Raw genomic sequence first — 24,818 nt, 5'->3', positions numbered from 1 at the left:
AGCAGTGCTTGCTTGCATAGAGTCAAGGCCTTTTCTGCTCCTTGTCCCACCCCACCAGCCAGAGCACTGGGGTGCATATGAGGTTGAGAGACACAGCTGGGACAGCTGACCCTGACTGGCCAGAGGGATAACCCACACCACATGGTGCCATGCTAAGCATATAACACTGGGGGAAGAAGGAGGAAGCAGAGATGTTTGGTGAGATAGAATTTGTGTCTCCAAGTTACCATTACATGTGCTGGAGCCATGCTTTCCTGGGGATGGCTGAACACTCCTCTGCCCATTGGAAGTGGTAAATTAATTCTTTGGCTTTGCTCGCATGTGTGGATTTTGCTTTTCCCATTAAATTATATCTCAGCCCACAAGTTTTCTCACTTTTACTCTTCAGATTCTCTCTCCTGTACTACCAGGAGTGAGTGGCTGTGTGGGACTAATCTGCTGGTTGGGGTTAAACCACAACAGATGCCTCCCATTATTTCCCAGTTAAGTCTTGCCTTGCTTTACAGTCTTTGCACTAATCTTTCCAGTCCAAGTTTTGCTAAATTAATAACCAGCTTTGTTTTACTTGGCTTAAGGTTACTGCATATCTCCAATCTAGGAGACCACTGGTGTTAGCAGAAAAAAACTAAAGGTAGTCTGTGCTCTTAGTACCCTTATGAATTACTTTTCCATGACTGAAGAGCTGAGATGATGGCATAAGGATTATTTATAGCATAGCTCTTAATTCATTTACTGGTCAATGTTCTCCATAGTTGTGACATTAAGTCTATACTGTCTATTAGCTTTACTGACCTCAGACTTAATACTACACATTTGTTTTCATTAAATTGCATTTCCTATTTCTATGCCAAATGATATAGGAGATAAAAATCTAGCCACAATATTCCTTAATAGTAGTTGCACCTTCAAATTATTTTTGCTGAATTTGATATATGCTTTTGATAGCTGCATGAAAATAGTTAAACATTTTTCATATAAGACAGGTTCTGAAAATGACCTCAAAAAGCTACAGTTAATAACAATGAAAAACACCCACACCTTTCCAGCACAGTAAGTTAGTCACTGTTATTATACAAGTCCTTTCTTTAAGGTGTTTTAACCCTCAGGCAATTTTACAGTGTTATCATTAGAGCTGAGCATTTTTTATTTCAGCAAAAACTAAGCTCATGGCAAAATTTAAGCTTTGATATTCAGTTACCCTAACACCATGATCCGAAAAAGCATTTGCTATGTAAGTTGGAATATATTTTCTGAGCTGGAATTACAAAAATAGTGAAGACGTTTTGGTCTTCCTTTTGTCTAGCAGAAAATGCAATTCATGATTCAGTGCAAGGTCTAAACCTTACCAGCAATCCCCCTTCAGGGAACAACAGATGAGCCATAAGTATTCTGGTGTTATTACCACATGAAATATATGGTTTCTCACTGTCTCTTGTTTGAGATGTTTTATTTAGTAAATACAATTAAACATTGTCTAGAATATTTGGGTGTTTTGCCTCCTTGTTGAGTAGCTGATCTTTCAGACTTTTTTTCTATTTTAGAGGCAGAGCAGTTTGTACCAATCAGAAAATACATAACAGCTGAGAATGACTGGCTGCTATCCCTTTCTGTCCAGCTGCTCAGCAGTTAGGGCAATTGTCTAGGCAGTAAAAGTCATGTCTGGATCACCTCAGCCTGTGACCAGCTCAAAACTTCTCCTCTCTGGTTAAGTTTGATCAGTCTTGAATGATTGTTAACTGCAAAAGGCAGCAATTTCTTCAACAGTTTCCTGAATGTTACACATAATTTCATTTGCTTCTTTGTCTCCAAGCATACACCTGAAGCAATTCTTGGACACAGTGTCAATGAAATGAAATGTTAGTTTTTTCTCAAAAAGCAAAACAAGGTTTGGAATAAACCTTTCCAGTTTTTTTTTTGTTGTTGTTGTTGTTGTTCACTTGATGAGTTGTAAAATCATTTATGAGTAGAGTGTTTATTACTTTTTGGTGCAGTTCTGTGGAGTGGTGATGCTCATACCATTTACCATGGGACTAATAGAATACTCGCTCATTCCTTTACAGGTTAGATATATTTCTCTTTGCAGAATGTAATGGAATTTCAAGAACTACATAACACAGAAGAGTGAAAACAAAATCTATTAAATACTATGGGATAAATCCAAGTCTTTTCACTGTCTCCATGAATGTGAGGAGGCTTTCAGAAAAGGCACTCACCCTCATGGATATGTTTGATCCCCTCACTAGGTTGTCTAAAGGACAAGTAGAAGTGGGGCATGGAAAAGCAGAGTAAAAATTACAGCAGAGCCACTGTTTTACCCACTCTGTGGCTTCCGTGGAGAAATGGAGAATGTAAGGCCGTGCTGGAATAAAAGTATAGTCAGTTTTGGGCACCAGGGTTCTGCCTGAGTTCATGATCAGTGGACTGGCACCAAGCAGTTAGAATATTTGTTTTCCATCATTAATTATCATCTTGCAACAGCCTAGATTTTGCATTTGTTTAACCAAGGACAAAACTGTTAAACTGTTCCACAGTATTATCAGAGGATTGTGATTTTGTGAAATGTCATAGTGTAAAACAGATGTCAGAAAAAAGGGAAATGGTTTTAGGAGCACCATGCTATGCATTTTGAAGGCCATATGCAACCTCAACACTTGGCTTTCAACAGAATAGGTTATAAAATAGGGGAAAAAGTGTTGAAGATGATACAGTTTCAGAAGACTAAATCATCATTCATCATGAATAAGGGAGAGACAGTGTGCTGTACAACTAGTTTTTCTAATTTTGTGATACTTTAGAGACTGTTTTGAGGGACCTATAAATAGGAAAACACATTAACTGCAATAAGCCTTTCACTGGCTGAGCTCTTACATATATAAATTGAAATCTGGAATTTTCTTCACAAAGAGTTTGGCTAATGGCACATTGTACTACAGATATTTTCAAAAGGTTAGCGTGTGGCTGCCCACTTTTACTCTCAGCCAGGGAGTGGAAAATCCTCCTTGGCTACTCTTACTTGTGTGCCCTCTAAAAAAATAAGCAGTTTCTTAAAGTGTTTCACATAAAATTGCTCTTTGAATGCCACACAACCCAGGGAATCCACACCATGCAGGTGTCAAAAAAAGTCCAAGACAAACCTTTTATCACCAGTGAGCAAGGAAATTGCTTACAATCTAAGCCAGGCTCTCTGAAGCTTCTTAATTCATGCATTTTCCTGCTGTAGTCCAGGGTCCTGTAAGGCATGGGTAGCAATTTTTCTTTGGCTCCTACAGGAATGCTTTTCTCAGGAAAGTGCAAAGCAGAAAAGGGAGCAACAGATCTGCTGCCTTCTCCTGCTTCATGAATCCTTGCCTCTCTTCTCTTTTGGGGCTCTTTTTCCTCCCTTTCTCATGTCCACACTCAGCTGTGGGGGTAGCTGCCCCTGTCATGAACCTCTCCTATCCCCCTTCCCCTGCTACTGAGGTTTTGGAGAAGGGAATGAAAGGGAAAAGGGCTGTAACATAGGTCTGAAGGGGAGCCAGGAGTGAGACAGCCAGATGTGATGCAAGGGTCCATTGGCAAGAGTAATCTGCCAAGGTTAGAGTAGGGTGATTGCTTAGGTGACTGACACATACATGAAATTGAGACATTCTTCTCTCTTGTACATGACCCACATACTCCCTCCTACATTTTTAGGTCTCTTCAGCATTGGGGTAGAATGTTCAGAAACCAAAATGTCTAGATACAATGTCTAGCTCACAGGGTGTGATTCTATCCCACATCTGCCTCAGCTGGAATTCTGGTTCACAGAGTTCCCTCCCCTCTCCTCCCCTTCTGCCAGCTGGAGTGCTTTTTGTTCTCTTTTCCTATACTGCTCTTCACTACTGCATTATTTGGATCAATACAGCTATAAACTAGGCCAGGAAGATAACCCAAGATAAAAAAGATAAAACTCAGGGTTTGACCAAGCAATGGAAATGGCTTTGCTTCCTTCCTGCTGACCAAGGCCTGTGACAATGCAGCTCAGACTGTTACATTTGTTTTAATAGTCATTGAAAGTTTCCCTTTCCCTGTAACTATTTCATGGGTTTGCTGTAATCCTTCCAAGACTAATTAAAGTCACTGATAACTAGTTCACAGCTAAGCAGAAAAGCTATTTTATAATTTTTTTTTAATCTTGGCCTGCCATTGGATCAAGTGGTTGATGGGTAACATGTAAATGATATAGATGATTCTGAAATATAATGACGGACCATACTCAACCTTTTAAAGAGGTAGATGTTAGGGGATGGAGATCCTTGATTTATCTGTTCTGAATTTAGTAGGGAATTCACTTGCTCCCACCCACACTGCCATTTCACAAAGCCAAGCCAAAGGTAAAGGTTACCAGGCAAACCTGTAAAGAAATACATCAAAACCCAGAAAACAGTGGTTTTTGAACATCATGAATTTCCAGTCCAAGGAGCATAAGCTTCTCTAAATACAAAGCTCAGCAAACCTCAGCACATATGCCAGAGCCTTTTGAAATAATTAGCTGAATTTGGATGTTGCTGCTCCAAGTTATGACTGCAACCTAGGCAAATAAATGCTTTTATTTTAATTATAGTCCATTGTATTTCCAAGATTCCTACTTTTTACTACTGATTATACCCAGATAGTATTTTCACATTTTATACTCTCCAATATTAACATTTATTTCATTATCCTGGTTTGGAATATATACACCCTAGCTTTGGCTTCATGCATTTCAGTGGCGTGCTTTGAGCAAATACTTTTAGTATTACTAAGCAAATAAATCATAAATCCAAACTCCTCACTGTTTACAAAGGGAAATTCTGCTTAAAGAACTTGATAGTACACTACCTCCCAACGCAGGAACAACTTGGTCAGTCCCATCCTATTTGCCATGTGCATATATTTAACATGATGAACACAAATTGGTCCATTGGGACTACTCTACTACTTGAAAATGTTTGTATTGAGGTTAATATATAATAAAAAGGAAAATGAAAAACCTGTGACTAAGCCACTGAAATAGGAGACAGGCTTTCCTCCTGCTATTTGATTAGGGTGTAGATCTAATTTATGCCAATTTTATTTTTGGAACATTCAGCAGGGCTATGTTACTGCAGCACTAATTCTCATCTGTGCAGGGCACATGCTAAATAAGATTGTTCTGTCAAGGTAGAGCCTTGTATTCTTTATATACTTTGCACCTAGTGTAGATAATGACCCAAAGAGAGCACAGAGTCACAGTTTCTGAGTAGAGCTGACCTTGGCAGTGTTTTGAAGCATACAAAATCAATATTGTTGAAGTCCTCCAAGAGTCTTGGAACAAAACCCCAGTGCTCTGAATGATGATCATACTGATTATTTTTCTTAAAGCCTATTTGCTTGGCACCTCAGCTAGAAATACTCTCTGATGTAAGTGTTGGCCATCTGAATAAAATCCAATTTCTTTATTCAAGAGAATGTATTCAGCTGAGTATAATTATGCATTTCATCCTTACCTTTACCTGTCCAATACAATTCTATTCTTTCAGAACTTGGAAGAGATCGGCAGTTAGCTTTATATAATCTTCAACGGTGTAAAATCTTTTGCCATGTCCTTTGATGCTAATGAAACTGCAGCCAAGCACCCAGCACATCCTAAAAGACCATTTGAAATCTACGTGTTCTTTATCAGCTACGGTGGGTTTGGGTGGGGTTTTTCTTTGTTTGTGTTTTTTTCCTCTGAACACACCTGGGCAGATTGCTGATTCACAGAAACCTACATGGAGATGGAGGCTAGAGCAGCTGTTATTCTTCATAACTCCAGAAGCTGCTCTTTGAGACAAATGTGACCTGAAGCCCAAAACGGACTACAGGAACATAGAGGCTGAACTATTATCATATATAGTAATGCATTCCCATACAAACCACTTTATTGAGAGCTCATAATATGTTCTCAGCTTCATCTATCACTTTGAAGTCTCTTTTATAATGCGCACCTAATGACTTCTGCATAATTCTGGTATCAGCCCCATCAGCATTTTCTTAGCTTTAGTTAGCTGTCATTCTTTCCTTTCTAGTCAAATGGAATCCATATTATCTGCCTATGGACATCTGCAATGAAGGCATGTACTTCTAGACTAGTCCTCTCAACTCCTTTTACAGAGACTGAAAGGAGATACAGAGCTGTTTAACTGCTGCAGTTTTCTTTTAGCATCACATTTAATCTGAATCTGAGTCACAGAGATTTTCATCCCTTCTGGACTTGCACAAAATTGGAAATGTTCTACTATTGCCAGATCACAGAAAAAGAACGTTATCTGAAGTCTAGGAAATGTGTGAAAAAAACACTGAGATGTTTTTGCCATAAGAGTATCACACTATTCACAAAACAATTGCAGAATGGATTGCAGCACTGCCAGACTTACAAGATAATAATTGGGGGCTGAATTGTCAAATTTTTCTTGGCTTGGCTAAATGCACTCCACCTCCAAGTACAGTTACTATATACCTAATTGACTCATCATAAACTATAAGTAAAAGCCACAAAATTTGTAAAAACTATATTGGTGTCTCCTTTGTACTTAGTGCTCTGAGAGCTCATTGTGGATGATACATCATCCCTCCCCCCCCCATCTATGATTACCATCTTGAAGAAGTCTCATCTTTTCAGATTCAAAATGCTTGCCATATTTATGGAAAATTATCTCAGGTACTTACAGGGCAAAAACCAACTAGAAAATGGTAGTAACACCCTGGAATTAAGCTTCAGTATTTAAAGTTCATTTTCAGACAAGATGCAATTACTAGAAATGGTGCAATTTGAAATGTGTGTTTCAAAGCACAGAGTTGTAAAAACAGAAAGCTGTCAGGCAATCACATCTTTTGAGTCCCAACAAGATAAAAAAGTGGTTATCATAAAAATCTCTCACAGTTACTTGGATGCATTAAATGGTTCAGAGTAACTGTGAATATTTCTTATTGTATGCTGGAACAGTACAGTATGCTTTATCAATCCATTTTTTCCCACACAATGGGTTAAACTCTGGTGTACCAGCAGAGCTTCCTGCTGTGAATGGGTTTGCTGCAATATAATGCAGAAGATATAATGCAACGTGGTGCTGCTCAAATGCCAGCAGCTAGTCTAGGTAAGATGCTATGGCCAAAGGTGCTTCAAAGAGCTGAGGTGCCACTCAGCCTTTTGAAGACACTGTTAGCAGCTGGAGGATTACTCTGAAAGTATGCTGAATTGTTGCACTGAGCACTGCCACAATTCACCTAGATTTGTTCACCTGTAGCCAAAGGCAGGGGAAAAATCAAACCATAATTTACATGTATTTTTCACTTTAAGGTAGAAATTATGTGCACATTCTGTATCTAGAAAATTGCACAAGGTGAAAATCCATGTAGTTTGATGGCTTTGTCATGGCTTTGATATTTGTAGCAATCATGCAAAAGAGGTTTTAAATATTGCCAGCAGGATATATATTTTAGTATATTGTATTTGACAATGCTGCATGCTCTGTGCTAAATTCAGTAAGGTCTAGATTGCGAATAAGATAGAAATAAAATAAACTTGTTGTGCCATTCTTCCTGATTCTGAGTGAGTAATGCTCTGAATATAAGACAGTGTCAGTCTTTCTTTTTCATCTGAAATTAACTGGGAATTTTAAGTTATTTTGGTTTTTTTAATCCATTAATAAAACATGATTAAGTAATGGGCCTGCAGTTCAGGAAGATTTATCAGTATTTGGTTGTTCTGCTCATATTGTGATTAAACAATCTACAGACAGATGGAATGTGTGCCATTTGATTATTTTTCAGATTAGGAGAGTCCAAGCACAGCCATCACAACAACAAGGTCTTATTCTTTTCTCTTAATTTCATGTAAATACGAAGGACTTTGAAGACTTTAATTAAAAGAAGAGGGTAAATTTTCTGCTGTAATTCTTGGTTTAATTTTACACTGGTTTTTTTTCTTTTATACTGTGCATTAATAACCACTCTATGATTAATTTGCAGTAAGACCTGGAGCAGGATATACAAAACCGGGGCAATAAGGAAATTAAAGTTATGTGAACTGCAGTATCAAAATTTCTGCTATCTGCAGTTATACAGTTATTTTCATATTATATTAGGACTTCTAGTTATGTTGAATATTTATGCACCAAAGTGTTTCCTAGCAAAACTGTCAGAGGTGATGTGAGGTCATTTTAAAGTATTGTTCTCAAGATCAACAATTGGAGCAGAGTACAGGACTGCACAGGTTGTCAGTGTGGTGATATGCTGGGAGCAATCAAATTCCTCTGAAATCAGAGTAACTGTCAGTGCTAATTAGCAGAGGTGTGAAATAGTGATGTCTTTTTAATCAAGAGGCCTCTCTAGGAGCCAAGCTTATGCACATATTTTATGGTATTTACATTGTGTTTAATTGGGACACCTCTAAGGCTTCTCACTGGATAACTGGGACAGCTGGATCTGGTGGCTGATTAACTCCCAGTTAGTGGTAATTATGAGAGTGAGGCCCAAGTGTTCAAATAAGCTCTGCACCACACTGTGCTGTGATGCACTTTGCTGTGGCTCTCTCACTGTGCTCTCATAACACCCTGCATGCTCCTCAGTCAACAATGTTCCACTCAAAGCTGAGGGAACTCCACTGCTCTGACTGCACTCATGGTGTTTGAGGTGGAGTGGTAAAGCATGAAAGTATTTCACCTTCTTCACACATCATACCCTTTCAGAATGATATTTTGTTTGTGCAAAGTCATTATTTTTGGTCTCAGAATCCTAACTGGTGCTGTGTTAAATGTTGGTCAGGGGCTTTTGGCAGTCTACAGGAAGCTTTGATGATCAAGGAAAACCAGGAGCAGAGCAGCTGGGCTGGCAATTGGCAATGGGAGATGAAAGAAGAAACAAGAAGCTAACAGAAAAGTGTGTGTTTGTGAATTTAGAAATCTGCAACTATGTGTGGGCAAAGCAGCAGGTGGGGAGAGAGAGCAGGACAGCAGAGGTGTTCACACTAAGCTGGGAGGTGGCCACAAAACCATACATACAGTTAACTGGTGGAGAATACCAGAGCTGGTAAAGTGGCCCAGGGCAGGTTTGTTGTTTTTTAAAGAGTGGGGGTATTCCATCCAAAATGAGTGAATTAAGAAAGTACGTGGGGAATAGATGAAAGGGCTTTTAGTGAGAAGTGTAGACTGCTCTTGGGAGACACAGAAATTGAATTTGGAGAAGTGAGGTGCTTTTGGGAAGTCTGAAGATCTCTGGATGAGCTGAGAAGCACTGAAGAGATCAGTGGCTGTGGAATAACTTGGTAAAAAGGTAAAAGAGTCCAGAGAGAAATCAGTGGGAAAAGGGAAATACAAACATCTGGAGTTAGGAGTCACACAGGTACCTGAGAATCACCACAGGACACCCACCCAGCAATTTATCTGTGAGTGAAATCCCTCTCCTCATAAAGAGCTGAAACCCGTCCCTTTACTGCTTTAATTTAATATGCACCTGAACTTTCATGAACATCTGGTAGGGAGAAAGAAGTTTAAGCTAGACAGAGGATGGCGAATATAACTACCATGCCAACAGCAAAAGAGTCAGAAGTGTTTTTAACAGGAGACTTAAAAGTGTTTTTAGTTGGCTAAAATAATTCAGAGAAGTAGAGTTTGAGTAGCCAAACAGTGCTGGGAAAACAGTAAGGAATGTGAATGATAGAAAGTCCCCTATCTCCTTCAGTGGCAAAAGTACTCCTACACAGTTCACTGGCATGTCGAGCAGGAACATAAAATGTTAGACAAAGCATGTGTGCCAAAACTGCAGGAGGCAAGATGAACCTCTGCAATCAGAGAACAGTTCAATGTACTTACCCCAAAACAGAAAGTTTTCCTGGAACCTGACATGAAGAAGTCCTGCTGCACCACCACACTGCTTTCTTCATAAAAAGCAACAAGAATAACATTTTACCCCACAGAAAGTGATGGGAAGATATTTCCTGTGGGGTAAGGCTTTTTATTTGTGTTATATACAGAGTTAATATGAGAAATGTCAATTAATTTTCTTTGGCATCATCTGCTTATAGCTGATATGTTAAACCTATGGTTTTTATTTGTGTGTATTCATTTCATTCTTTGCAAAATATGTCTCAATTCCTCAAAGCTTTGGTTTACAGATGAGTCAGTTCTCCATTTTAAACCAAGACCGGTTTTTGGGTTTTTTTGTGGTTTCCTTTGCCTCTTTTTCAAGGTTTCTCTGAGTTTTATATATTTTGATCCTAATTAGATGTTAATATCCCAAACAACTCCAGTGTACTCCTTGACTTTGGAGAGGAGTGGTACTGTCAGTTACTGTCAGTCTTGTAAGTCAGATTCTTCTATGTCATGGACCTGGCCAAGATCCCTATATTTTCTTAAATTTTAAGCTATTTTATGTTGGAATCAAACTGAATGCCTTGAGGCTTGATCTGTTTCTGCATATCTCTTCATTCTTGCAATCGTGGAGAGTGTTATGGAGAGAATATTTCGTCACAGTTTTTAGAGATGTTCCCTCCTGACCCCCAGTTGTCTCAGAACAGAGTGAGACTAACTGCTGAGCTGCTGACAGAGAGGGCAGGCTGAACCACAAACCCTCATTTAAGTATTACAGATACAGACTAAGTATCTAACCAGTACAAATGACCAGGAGCACGAGAACAGGTTAAACACTTTGTGCATGTTGTTGGTTTGGATTTTTTTATCTTGAAAGACGTTGTTGAAAAGCTATTCTACTTATCCTCCAGTCTGTTGTTTTTTATGTCATAGGATGGTTTTATGTTCCATACCCTGTTTAATAGACAAGTGAGCAACAGATGATGCGAAACCAAAGCTGTAAATACATGTCCTCTAAATCTCTGAGGCTTTATCAAGGAGTCCCAGACTGCAACAGTAGCCCTAAAAGAGAAGGACAGTGGAGAAGTGAGGTTGGGAAAGGTAGAAAAGGAAAGTGGAACTAAATATCTGTCAATTTTTTTATTCTGTTATTCAGCCAAAGCTGTTTGTAGTTAAAACATAACAACAAAAAACTGTTACTGGCTAAATAACCCAATGCAGCCAATACCGGCTTAGGTCTATTATCAAAGGACAAGATGCAGAGTATCCTCATGCTGTTCATATCTCTATTGTTCCACAAGATAGCTCCTGAGGACTGCCCTGGAGAAGACGTTCCACTCCAAAATTCACTGCAGCCATGCTGTTGACCCTTACAACCCCTGCAGAGAGCAGGTCCATCATAATGTGCACAGCAGGCAAAGCTCTCCTGCCACTCCTCCCCACCTCAGACTTGTTGAAACTGTGACCCCATCTTACTGCCCTGTACCAGGGATTCCATCAAATGCTTGGTATTGTATGACAGTATTTTCAAATAACCTTATACCTGAGCCTCACAGCCTACAAACAAGGGACCATGAGTATCTATTCCCAAAACACAAAGCTAATACTCAAAGGACTTTCAATCACTCCATAAGTCTCAACAGCATGAGGGCATCTTGTCCTTAACCTCTGTTTTCCACAGGCTTCTGTTTTCCACAGGCTTCTGCAAAAGGGAACCAATATGCTCAAGCTGGATATTGAGAGGACAGAACTAGCTCCTCTCCTCGCCTCGCCTCTCCCTCTTCACAGCTGGGCAGATTTGCCTTGGCCATGCATTCTCTTTTTAAACAGGTCCCAGTTCAGCCCATTGTTGGTCTGCAAACAAACATTTGTTGAGGTAAAAATAAGAAAGGTACTTGGTATTGTGTCATATGTCTCCCTTTCTTTTACAATCCTGTTTTTGGTCAAACTGAGCACTAAACAAAAACCTGTTTTGAATTCTTAGGCCGTATTTTAGGTCATGTCTGAAGCATGATGAAGCATAGCTGAGCCAGATGTTCATATGCATTTAGCCAGCTTGGATTCTGGGATGGCCCCACTGCCTTGCCTCTGGGTAGTAAACAAATTCAGGCATCCTAAGTTACACAGAGCTGTGAGACAGAGACCCACCTTTGCTTTCTGAAAACTCCTTCTTGGAGGGAATGGCTTTAAAAATATTTTTTATTATTTAATTTTGAAAGTATAACCTATTGTCTTTATGTATTTAATGTTTAATATTGCTAAGCAGAATTTTAGAAAGCCTTTTTTTTACTGTATTTATTTAGTAATTCCTATGAGATTAGTATCTCAAAAGGAAAAATAAGTGGCACTTCGCTACAGACAAGTAAAGACAATATAAAGCCTAACAGTCTTTTCACACTAAACTAAAACATCTCTGAAATGCACCTTTGCCTCTAATACAATACCTTCCAGCCCTTTTTAACAACCATATTTTCTGTATGGGGAATGTTGTAGCAAACTTTTCAGGATCAATTTAGTAGATGAAAAAATAATAAAAATAATTTTTCTATATCAAAACATATTGAAAAATGTGAACAACTACAGAGTAAGTGCTGTTTTATGTCTAACCAAGCACAAATTTTACCCCCCCACTTATTGATATTTAAAATGGGCTAGAAATAGAACTGTTGGGAAAAAAAAAACCAAAACAAAACAACAAAAAAACACTTGCATAATGCAAGCCTCAACAAAGAGCTATTGCATTGTAATCTTATGATAAGGGCAGTTTGGTCTGAGGGTTTGCTGAGGTAATTGAACCATTTGGAAAAGCTATTCTTTATTTGGAGAATTCTGAACTTTTCTTGAAGAAGTCTGGGCTGAAGTTAGTATTTCACACAAAAAAGACTCTCAATTGGTTGCTTAGAAGGCAATATTTCCCAAAGCAGACAAAAAATTACTCCATAGGAACATTTGCCTACATTAAATGGAAGAAATATATGAAAATCTCCACAAAAAAACCCCTCCAATAGTTAGTACAATGCACCCCTGCAGAGGCGTTAATGATCACCTGCACAATTGAATGTGATCTTTTATTCACTTGCACCATCCTTTCATTACTGTCTTTGCTCATAGAACTATGCTGTCTGAAAAAAATTCAGGTTTCTGACAAAGTGATCATCATAATTTTATTTCCAGTGCCATGTTTCCTTCCTGGTATGCCTTGTGGAATAACAGTAGGACAGTGCTGCCTTCCATTGCTTGGATCTGGGGGTCAGCCACCCATGCAGCCTCTGCAGCTGTGCAGAGCCTCATTGCCCAATAGCATTCTTTTCCATAATCTGATTGTACTTGGAAATTTGGATGCAACAAAAACTTGTTCACTTACTGTACTTGGAATTGTACATATCAATTACCTGAAGGGATTTGTTGCTTGAATTGTCATCATCTTGAGCTATTCAGTAGGTCCAAGTTAGAGACATTTTCATGAGGGAGCTGAAAAATCCATATCTGATATAAAAGCAACCCACTGCTAAATTGCACCTCTCTGCTTCAACACACAGCACCAGCAGAGCCCTTGAAAGAAAAAAGCAGACAGAATTTGGAGTGATGAGCACTTTATTTTCTATATCCTTAGTCTCAAAAAATAGTGTAATAAGCAAAAGATTCTATCACCTCATTTTCTCTTTGCAATTCCTTGTATGCAATTTTTGAGTAGGTAATTTTCCTTTCTGGGAATAATTAGAAAGAAAATTAGCTTTGGTCTGTGAAAATGCAGTATTTCTCTTTGCATTGAGAGATTCACCCAAGATTATGAAAAGTCACAAAGCCCTTTGCTTTTAAAGTATGGGAGAAAAGGAAATAACACTGGAAGTGTGAATGTTCCTTCTTCCTGCAAGCTCTTTCTTTGACTTTGCCATGTTGTGCAATCCGAGACCCTGGCTAGCACCTTCACTTCAACCCTCCCTCCAGATCCATACATCTCTGTATACAAAAAAATGCAGATAGTTTATTATCATTACCTTACACAATTCAAATATTCAAGATGAGACTGAGCTTCTGGCATAGCACCAGTGCTGCACACTCTGAAAAGATGGTCTGTGCTCAGATACAAGATCATGAGGTAGCCTCAGTTCTAGTAATTATTGACCTGACCTAAAGCTATTAAGTCAATGGGAATTTCTAATGAGTTTCAAAGGACTTTGGGTCAGGATTTTTGTGCATAGTAAGTCCAATGATCCATTAAGACACCCCTTAAATTTTGCTTTAAAACACTGACATTTGGAAAGGTCAGCCTGAAAGAACCTTTGAACTGATGATTAAGAGTAAGCAGAGCTAAAATAATAAATTATTCTCTCACAAGGAGCTCGCTGTAGGCTTTAACATATTCAAAGTAAGATATTTACATTCTTCAAGGATGGTAAATGCAGAAGTAAAATACCTCTTAAGGCTTATGTTATGCCTCTATGAATGTTTCCAGATTGTGATTATACCTGTTGAGTTTTCCAAGTACCACGCCTTGAAATTAATGTCTTTTAACCTCAGTGATTGTTGGAAGAGAATGGTTCAGTCCTTCAGCTGGCACTTTTCTCTGACATATTTAAGGAGTTAGCACAGTCAAGAAAATTAGAAAACAAAAGTCAAGAAATAGAAAACAAAATAACTTCACTAGGGCACTTGGTATTCATTTCTCAGTGAGAACAGCAGCAAAAGACAGAGCAGCTCTCACTGCCTGTGATAAGATTCTCTAACATTTACACTGCTGTTGCTGTTCAGTCACGACCTCCCATTTCAAATCTCAGCGCTTAGTACAATTATGTGCCATGTTTAATTCCAGAAACTCCAGAAATAAACTGATTTTTTTGTTATCCATATTGTGACATGCAGTTACTGTGCCCTGAGGTAGACAGCATGTAAAAGCATGCTTCACTGGGTGAAAAAAACTGTTTGTCTTAGGTCAGTAAAATGCACAAGAAAAGTGATAAAATTCAGCCCCTGGAAGAATGGAAAAACTTTCCTGCAGTGTTAGTACTGAATAAAGTTGGCTTTCCCATATCAACAAACAAATCAAAGGTGATAGACTCCATATTTATGAACATCACTGTCCAAGACAAACCACGTAAAACAAAACTCATGTTTTAGTTGATGTTACTATACAAAGGAGAGTAAAATTACCAGTCTTTACAACTTGCACATGGTTTGATTCTTGAGCTGTCCCATGCAGGGACAAGAGTTGGGCTCATTGATACTTGTGCATCCCTTCCAACTCAGGATTCTCTAATTCCAATTCATACTCATTAGTTATTCCTTCAATTCCATCTGTAACCAAAGTGAGTTTCCTGTTAGGGGGAACACTTAGTCTCATCTTCAGCCTTGTGGCTAATGGATGTCTGGACAAGAAATTAAAATGATGGCATGAAAAACTTAAACTTTTTGTGTAGCCACTAAAACCATACTTTAACTTTTAACTCTTTGACTTAGTGTCCTGGTTTCAGCTGGGGTAAAGCTCATTTTCTGTAGCTAGTACAGTGCTGTGTTTTGGATTGAGTATGAGAATAACATTGGTAACACACTGATGTTTTGATTTTTGCTAAGTGGTCCTTACCCCATGTTATGGACTTTTCAGTGTCTCATGTTCTGCATGAGCTCTGCACAATAAGCCTTGCTAGGCCAAGTGACAAAACTAGTCAAAATTATTTTCCATACCATAGAACACCATACTCAGAATATAAACAGGGGGGAGCTAGCCAAGAGCAGGATGGTGATCGTGGCTCAGGGACAGACTGGTCATCAGTCAGCAGGTGGTGAACAGTTGTATTGTGCATCACTTGCTCTTTGGTTTTATTCACTTCTCTCACTCTCATTTTTATTACAATTACTGTCATATTTGTTTCAGCTATAAAACTGTTCTTATCTCAATCCAGGAACTCTATTTTCTTTTCTTTCCTGATTCTCCTGCCCATCCCCTTGGTGGGGCTGGGCAGGGAGAGGGAGGTGAGTGGGCAGCTGCAAGGTACTTGGGGTACTTTGCTTGCCAGCTGAAGTTACACCATGTCACTTAATTGCCAATACCATTGTAGAAAGGGTGACCTTCTAGAGCAATAAGCTGGATACATTCCTACAAGAAAGCTCTGTCTGGTAATAAGCATGGCCTCGTGGTCAGGCTGAAGATTGCTGCGTTGCTGTGGGAACAGTGGATTACCACTGCTGGCTCTGGGAAGAGCAATTACCCAAAATATGTGACAGGGTTGTAAAGAGCTGAGATGTATATTTTCCATGGAGCTGCAAGAACCAGTTAAAGGGCTGATGATGCCAAATGCTGCATCTGTGGGAGAAAATTTCCTTTGTCAGATGCAATCCGGTGACTTTTGGCAAGTGGAAACAAGGGTGTGATATAAAAAGGGTTCTGACACGCTCTTACCAGTCACATTCCAAAAAATTGCTGCAGTAAAGCAGGAAGTAGCTGGAGCAGACTTTCTGATAGTTAACAAGCTACAGAGTATGGGACTGTCCTTGACTATGGAAAATTATGAACAATGTGTATGCTGACTCATAATATCATGCTAATAATGTAATGAAAACTGAACAGAAAAAGAGATTTCTGAAGGTTTGTTTGCTGTTTAATCCAAGTATGACTTTCTTCCTGAGAACACTGTGAAGTTCTTGCCACAGGGTAGTAACTGGAAGTCAAAGTATAGAAGATGGAACATACTGCCATCAAATGAAATTTGAAATCTTAAGCAACTGCATGATGGAAATAAATGTTTAAAATCATCAAAGCCAAAACCATAAAATAAAGAGAGGGTAAAACTTATGGAACCTCAGAATATAAATAGCTACTCAGAGCTGACCAAAAATGAAAAAAAGCAAACACAGATGCAAGAAAATTGCTAACTTTCAATTGCACCTCTGAATGAATTGTACCTATGTCCAGGTACAGCACTGCAGAATTATTCAGCCATTCTAAAGTTCATTTTCTGTTGTTCTCTTTCATGTGAGTCCTGTTCATTCCTCACATATAATCAGACAGAGGATGCAGCTGACAAAGGAGGTTTCTGTCTAAGAAGGTGATGTATCTCATGCTAATAAGTCTTGAATTGGTCCTTGTAGGCCACTGGGAAATGTGCTTGACAACTACTAAGTACAATTCTACTTATTTTGACTAATACTTCTTGGAAAAACTATGTTCACCATAGTTGATGGTCCCTGGCACATGTATTCTGAAGTTACTACAGTCAGATGACATATTTAGTTGGGGAAAAAGTGTCTTTTTGGATCTCCGCTGGCTATGGCTCATGAGATGTGACCTTATTCACTGACTTATATGTTATAAGAACCAAATTTAGAACTATAATTTTTGAGAGTGTAAAAATGCATTTTGGTGCAGCTGGTCCAGGCAAAGTTGGCATCTAGTGAGTATTTTTATTATGGATACAGCATCACTTGTCATCAATGTAACTGAGAGAAGTGTCAGCCTTTACCTCTAAACCAGTGCAATAGTAAAATTAAATACTTACCATAAAGGCCAATTTTATGATAATTTATACGTGCAAGGAGACATCTGAGTTTAAAGCAAACAGACGCATGTTTGATTGTTCAGCCTGCCTGCACAATAAAGTTTCCAGATACGACAATCTTGTGTGTAGGAAATTATATTTAAGAAATTTTATTCAGAGTTGTGAAGTCTTGTTTTCAAAAAGTGACTCTTTAAGATTAGCTCCTTCTTCCTTGGAAATCTTTCTTTTAGCAGAATGAATTTCAGCCTCACAAACATGATAAACAGAAAGGAAGGGGATACTGTTGAACAGAGAAACTCTATATATTGAGATGCCAAAAATGAATACTGAAATTATTGTTGTAGTAAGATCAGTGTTTTTTCCCCCACTGGCTTCTTTCTTGATAGAATTTCATTTTAAGATCTTCTTTTTTAAATTATAATTTCTGAAATTATGCTTAGAGTGTTCTCCTGGAAGAATCTGTACCATGCCACTCTCAACTGGGCTGCTAAGAATCAGCTCAATTTTTGCTTTTTCCAAATGGCTATTTAAAGCACTTGTACCTGAATGGGAGTCTGATGATTGTGGTCTGAACAGAAATGGGATATTTTTTCAGAGACAACAAGTTCTGCAACATATGTTTTAAAAGACCAATATGTACATTTCCCTGCAAAGTGACATGCATAGCTTTGCACAAGGAACTAAAGAATATAAAACACCTCTTTATGTTTGTTATTCTGATTTCCACCTTCTAATAATTCTTTTCATTCCTACTGTGTGAGCAAAGCCATCATTTACAAGTGACCTCTAACAAACTAAACATAATACACTGCTGGGTTTCAGATATCTGAAACCATAAAAAATATACTCACCAAGCTTATTTCTAAAGAATTTGCAGCTATAACCACACAAGATCATAGTTGTGATAATACATCGGTTTTACACGCCTGGCTGCCTAGTACAGTCTATAGCTTTATGGGCAATGAGGCTCCCTACACAGCACATCAAAGAACCTGAGGAAAGGGACCAGCAGAGCCAGTGCCATGGAGGGGTGACAGCTGATAGGAAATACTGAAGAGACAAGTAAGATTTTTTTTCACACCATTTTTAGTAATATAAGTTCCCTAGGCAGTGAAAAGGCACTCTTTCTGATATTAAACAGCTGTGTTAATTATGTTTTACCTCTTCCAGTTACTTATTATGGCTGGTAATGTGTTCATCACTGTCCCTATAGATTGCCTAGGAACAAATGACACACTCCTTTGAGAAATCACCTGGGTTAATTTTGATCATCTACACTGGCTTCACAATCATATTCCTGACTGCATGAAGCAAACATAGGAGTCTTCACACAGCTGCTTCCCGTGGCAGAGCTGTGAAGATAAGTTTATCCCCTGGAGAGGGAATGCTGGGGTGCTCCTACCTACATTAGCACAGCTATTGTTGAAGGAGCTGTTTATTGTACAGTTATTCACCAAATATTCTATCCACTCAGGAAATTATCTATTGCTTCTGGGCACATACTGTTTCAGAATTTGTCTCATCACACTTCTGTTTAGATGTGGTTTTGGGATTTGGTATCTGCACACACAGCATGACTCTCTGTACCTGCTCTGTAGAAGTGCCCTCAAACATAAGAGGGGATGGATTGCCTGAAAATTAAGAGAGTCATCAAATCAGTGATTTTGGCATTCTCTTCAGATAAGCCTTCATGGATTTGTCCTAAAAAGGATGGTTAGACTGTATGTGGAATCCTGAGTTAATGGACAAGTCCTTGGTGTCTGTTGAACATTTTTGCACGTGGCTTGAAAGGAACAAATCACATGTATCTTAAATTTTCCTGCATGTTTTTAAAATAGTGGATGATCTTAATAATATTATTTTATTATGTAGGTTTTGATTGAACTGAATTCTTTTGTAAAATGCTCTTTGCTAAGAATTTTAGGCGGATATGTCATTGACATAGAGCATAAGCTGTTTTTCATCAAAAAAACCCGGAAGGATGTTTCTGTGGGATAGAATGAAATGCTCTTTGTCTCTCAGCCTTCTATTTCCTTCAGAAGCAGGTGTGAGATGAAAGAATCTTTTCTTCATTTTGGGAAGCAAAAGAACGAAGTTATAGTGTACAATTTACCTAAGTCTTATGACTAATGTTATTTACAAATTTATATTGTGACAATGTCACGATTTTTTATCATGAAGATAATTGCTCTGAGACAGTCTTTTAGTCATTACTAATTTTGTATTTGGCTGACTCATTTTGTCTTGCAATTAAATAAGATGTGTGTGTGTTTTGCTCTTTAAAGATGCATTCTGAATATTTTGCCAAGAAGTCATTATTTGGCATGTATTATGTTTTTGTAATTCAGACATGTTTAGCTAAATAGACTTAGTCTTGTTCTCTAATGGACTTAATTTTGTTTGTTGTTTAATGATTCTGCTATCTCTTTGATATGTGAAATGTCTCTTTTTAGGAGGCTAAGCACTGAGATAAAAACATCATATTCAGGTTCTTAGGAAATAATCACCTATTGGACTGAGAAACATTTAGCTGACATTTTGAAGGGTTTCTCTTTCCATTGCTTTGTTTGTCAGAATTGTTGTAATCACCTTGTAGGGAGGACACCTGTTTTATCTTATAACTGCATCAATTCATGCACCACTGTCTGAGACTTGTCTGAAATGCCTTCCCTATTACTGCAGAAGTCTGGAAGAAGCTGTTACAGAGCTTAACTGTTTTATCTTTTGCTTCAACTTCTGCCTAGCCATCTGTGAATAAAGCACTCACTGGACTACATGCTTAACTAACTCTTCCACCTTCCTCTGTTTCATTTAGCTCCACCTTTTACAGCTTGTAGTGGATGGGGACCCATTCGGGCTGTGGAGAGGTTAATACCTTGCTCTCCATTAGTGCCCGAACCACAGAGGTTGTTTTCGCCTGAGCATGTTTCCAGTCTTTCTGTAACATTATGGAATGGTCTTCATTTAAAGACAAAGTTGACCATTACTGTTTGGAAAATATTACTTCATGCTGTCAAGCAGATCTCCCCAATGTTACAAAATGGAGTAAATAAATAAATGGAACCCATAAAGTAAAAAAAAAATGCTTAGTTTATAAACTGCATTTACAGAACCCCTTTGCATTTACAGTGATCCCCCTGGATCAGTGATGAACTTTTCACACCCTTTGAAAATCATCAACTAATGCATGGCACATCAGTATGAGAGGAAAAAAGGCCACAATGCCTGAGGCGATTGTGGGTAGAGAATGTTATGTGGCTGTTTTTCATCAGTGATAAAGAATTCTGACAGGTGAATAAAGAAAATGGTTGAAAACAGAGGCATTTCCTCAGAAGTGTGCATGTACACATGCACATGCACATACACACACTCTGCTCTTTTATCTTTTCTGGCTTGCTATGGATTTTGTACTGCTCCAAACTTCTGAGGAAGTACTTCTAAGGGAGTTGCATTCTTTTATTCTTTCTCTTTCATTACTGATGTCAGCAGTTTTTTAAGTCCCACATTATCAAAATTATATTAGAGAGAAAGTATGGCATAATTAAATGCCATATAAGAAGTTTTCTCATTCATATTTCACTTGATAATGCTGCTTTTGAGATCTATTCACTGTAACAGAGAGAGAAAAACTAAACTGTAGAAAAAACCAGACTAAACACATTCTCTTTCTTCATAGAAGAACAGAATGATCATCCAGTTTGAAGTCATGTAAGTGAAAAATATGCTTATCAGTTTTGATTAGCTAATGAACTTCTTTCTTTGGACAAGATATATTATCCAAAACATATAAGATAAACTGGGGTGATCAGCTTGTAGAGGCTGAGCACAGCCTGTACTGGGGTCAGCTGTTGCCTGAACTCCCTGGAGGAGTCAAGGACACTGACCCTCCATCACATCATTATCCCTTTCCTTGCAAAGTGGTGAGGCAATGCAAAGGGAAAACTGCTATGTTCTGAGCACATACATGTCCTTTTAGGGGCTGCCTTGGTGGCTGCTCCCTGTTTGTACAGTGTCTAAACCACAACCACTTTGCAAAATGAGTTTCAGCTTCCTGACAACATAGAATTGTGTTTATAAAATGCATATCCTTGCATTTAATATTTGTTAGTGTCATATGATTTCTCTATTATCTCACATGATAAATCATATTTAATCACTGTATCGTGCTCAAGGGTTCAAATGATTTCTGCAATAATTTGTGCCTGCTGATATGTGAATTTGGGGGGCATTGATCTGCAGGGTCCTTTAGAAAAAAGGATTCAGCATGGGAGTCCAGGATGCAATCCTTGCTGTGTCCCTCACTCAGTTTCTTGATTCCTGTACAGTGAGCTGTAAAACTCAAAGCACTGAGTTTTAATTTAATGCAAGCTTTATTTCTTAAAGGGTTTGCAAGTTTAATTTAGCATTTTGTAAACTGCATTTACATTAGCAAGTGCCCCACGCAATCACTGATGTTTGTGTGGAGCAAGGATGGTATCTATTCTACATTTATTTCAATATAGAGAATGGATCCTCCTCAGGACATGACCTTTCTGCCTGTTTTTTAAGCTCCAACCTTGTGACAAATCTAGGTTCGGCTGGCAAAGCAGTAGTGTACAGCCTCTGAATTTGTCAAACTGTGAAACTGAGTTAACTCACCAGCTAAAATATTTTTTTGGTGACCTCATTCTCCTCTCCAGGGTATCACACTGTAAGTAGAGGTGACCTACTAGCTCAGTGAACAACAGAAAAGGCGTGGGTTGGATGAAATCTCAAGAAAATACTCTTTTGACCCAAATATTTTCTCATTAATGACAACAACAGAGAAAGCAACAACAACAAAGGTCTTAGTTGCCAAAACAGAAAGGTACAGGCTTTTCCAGGATGAAGATTAAAGTCCTGGACTGTTTCCCTTTCTGTAGCCTTCAGCTGCCAACATGAGAATTCGTACATTGCTGGCAAACAGACTATGTGTGGTTGGACTGATTGCAGTCAAAGTGTTTTGGATAACCAATTTTAACCTTCTATCAAACCCGTCAACAAGAAATCTGAAGTTAAACACCCAGCTTAATCTAGTTTTGCAGATACACCTTTCTGGTGGCAATTGATTTGGGGCCTCCCACACCTTTCTTTCATACTCCTAGGAAATCACACAGTCCCTTATTTGATTGGTATTAAGTACTAATAACTGTCAGCTGGAGATTTTATGAAATTAATTTGCACCAGTTTAAGAATTTCCTCATGATAATCAGCAAAACATAGAGAACTCTCCCAAGTGGCATCCAAGGCATGGCATCCAAGTAGCTGCCACACACATTCTGGGAATTATGAGTTTCAGAAAAGTCCTTTCCCTGCCTGAAATTCCAGATAGGTCCACTTATGAGAAGTTGTGTTTTCATCAGTGACACCTACATTCCCAGCTCCCAAATTACACAGCTACGGTGGGAGGGTGCGCCCTCTTCTCCTTTCACACTATTAAAGAGGGAGCTGCAGCACCAGCAGCCTGGAAACTGTGCCAGTGCCTTTTACTGTTTACCAGCCGTCTCCAAAATTCCCTGAATGAGGCACAAATCAAAGCGAAGGTTTTATTTTTGCAAGCTCAAGGGAGAGAAAAAGATGCAGCGTGTTTAGAAAAAAGTGCATAAAGATAATAACAAAATCACAGCCCTTGAATAGCTTTTACCTGCATTTTTATTGTCTAATATATTTTTCCTTCTATGCACTGTCATTTTGCAGTCATAATTAATTTAATTTTTTTAATCAAAGCTTTTGTGGCCTCTTATAGACAAGATGTGCTTTCAATTAAAAAAACACAAAACTTAATTTAAAGTATTTAAGGCTTTTATTTAGATGAAATGGAAACATGCTCTGTATATAAGAAAAACACCATTAAATGCATTTTATTTAAAACTTTTGCATAAAGGATTATTAATTGCAATTTGTGAATGGATGAATTATAGCTGACCAATGATGGAATTTTCAATAGTACTTAGTAGGACCTTCACATAGAGCTGTACAATTCCTCATTTGAGTACTATTAAGTTTTCACAAACTATCTATTTTTCAGCTGCAATTATTTTTATTCATTTTACCCTACATCTGAGAGCTGTGATCCTACTGAGGTATTCCAGCACTGGGGAACCTTCAAATGGAGCAAGCCTTGCAGAATTTTTGGTGATCAAAAAAATATATCAATGGTAAAACTTTCACTGTGACAATTTTAAACTGAAATCGTCATGTGAAACTCAGAGGGAGAAAGTCAGTGATGGGACAGATGTTATAAGCAAAAACATGAGCAGAAATTAATGTGTGGAATTTGGTCTCCACTGGATTTCACAGAACATTAATGTGAGATCCCTGACAGCACCAGTGACCTTAATGAAGTTGACCAGACTCTCCTGGGACTCCCACCCACACCTTCTGCCCAGGGGCCTTGAAGCCCCATTTAACTCAGGTCTGAGCCCCCAGTCCCTGCACAAGCTCTGCTGTAGGGTTGTCTCTTCCCAGTCCCATTTCACACATCAGCCCTTTGGACCTGTATTGCAGTCACATGTCCAGTCCATCCTGCAGTCCTGTCTCCTGCTGCTTCTGATGGAATTCTCTGGATGGGGCTGTGGATGGACTCTGTTTCCAGCAGCTGTCCCTGCCTGCTGTGCTCAGGTGCTGCAGGACTGTGTCCTGGTCAGTGAGATCACTCTCTGGGCTGGCACCTCCCTCAGCTCCTGGCACTCTGTTCCTTAGGATTCTGTCCTTGCTGCTCGCTGACAATCCAAGACAGGACAATTTTTTAAAATTTTTTTTTCTTTCCTAAATTACTGTGTGATCTGTACATAAGGCTGAGAAAAGGATAAAAAGCTGAATATAAGTACTTCAAGGATACCCAGTACTCAAGGGAAAGGCAATCCACTCACTACTTGGAGACTTAGAGCCTGCATGAGAGAATAGTGTGTCTGACAAAAGAGAGGCAGATGAAAGGAAGAATCAGGATAATCCTCTCAACTGCTGAGACCTTTATCATGTAATATGAGTGCTCCAAACAGCTGAAGATGTTCTTTTTTCTTGGTTAATGTTTAAAGGTTTCAAAGCACCATACTGCTATGGCTGTGATTGAAAAAGACAAATTCTGCTCACAAAATTAACTCCAGGTTTTCTCTCCTGTTTTCTATTCAACACTTTTTTTCCCCCTAAAATACAGAGAAAATTGAGAGACAATGACAGCAGTTGAAAACAATTTGGTTGATTCAGGTCATAGAATAAACTACCTTGGCCTGTGTGAGCTGTAACACTCGTGTTTTCCACTTTATCACTGCTGGAAAAACAGGATATTCTGGGGAGGATCAAAATTTTTTTGAAAAGAAACTTTTTTCCTTCCAAGAAGTGTATTTAGTAGGCGGTGCTTGAGCAGCTACAGGCATGTCCCACAGGCTTGGAGTCAATGTATACCTACATTCCAGAGACCAAACTTGCTGATATTACTCTTGAGCATACTTGGCCGGCAATGCCAGACTTCCTTCCTCAG

At 38.7% G+C, this 24,818-nt stretch overlaps 1 protein-coding gene across 1 annotated transcript in view; it reads left to right on the top strand.

The window, feature by feature from the left end:
• The first annotated feature begins 9,225 nt into the window (after positions 1 to 9,225).
• Positions 9,226 to 24,818, top strand: part of SSTR1 (somatostatin receptor 1) — a 36,761-nt gene continuing 21,168 nt past the window's right edge. Inside the window, exon 1 of the mRNA XM_085061849.1 lies at positions 9,226 to 9,962. The gene's annotated coding sequence lies outside the window, so the exon portion shown is untranslated. The remainder of the gene's footprint in view (positions 9,963 to 24,818) is intronic.

This window comes from Lichenostomus cassidix, chromosome 5, assembly GCF_008360975.1.
Source record: "Lichenostomus cassidix isolate B80296 chromosome 5, HeHo_3.0, whole genome shotgun sequence".
Taxonomy (NCBI): Eukaryota; Metazoa; Chordata; class Aves; order Passeriformes; family Meliphagidae; genus Lichenostomus; species Lichenostomus cassidix.
This window is presented reverse-complemented; position numbering and strand designations above follow the sequence as displayed.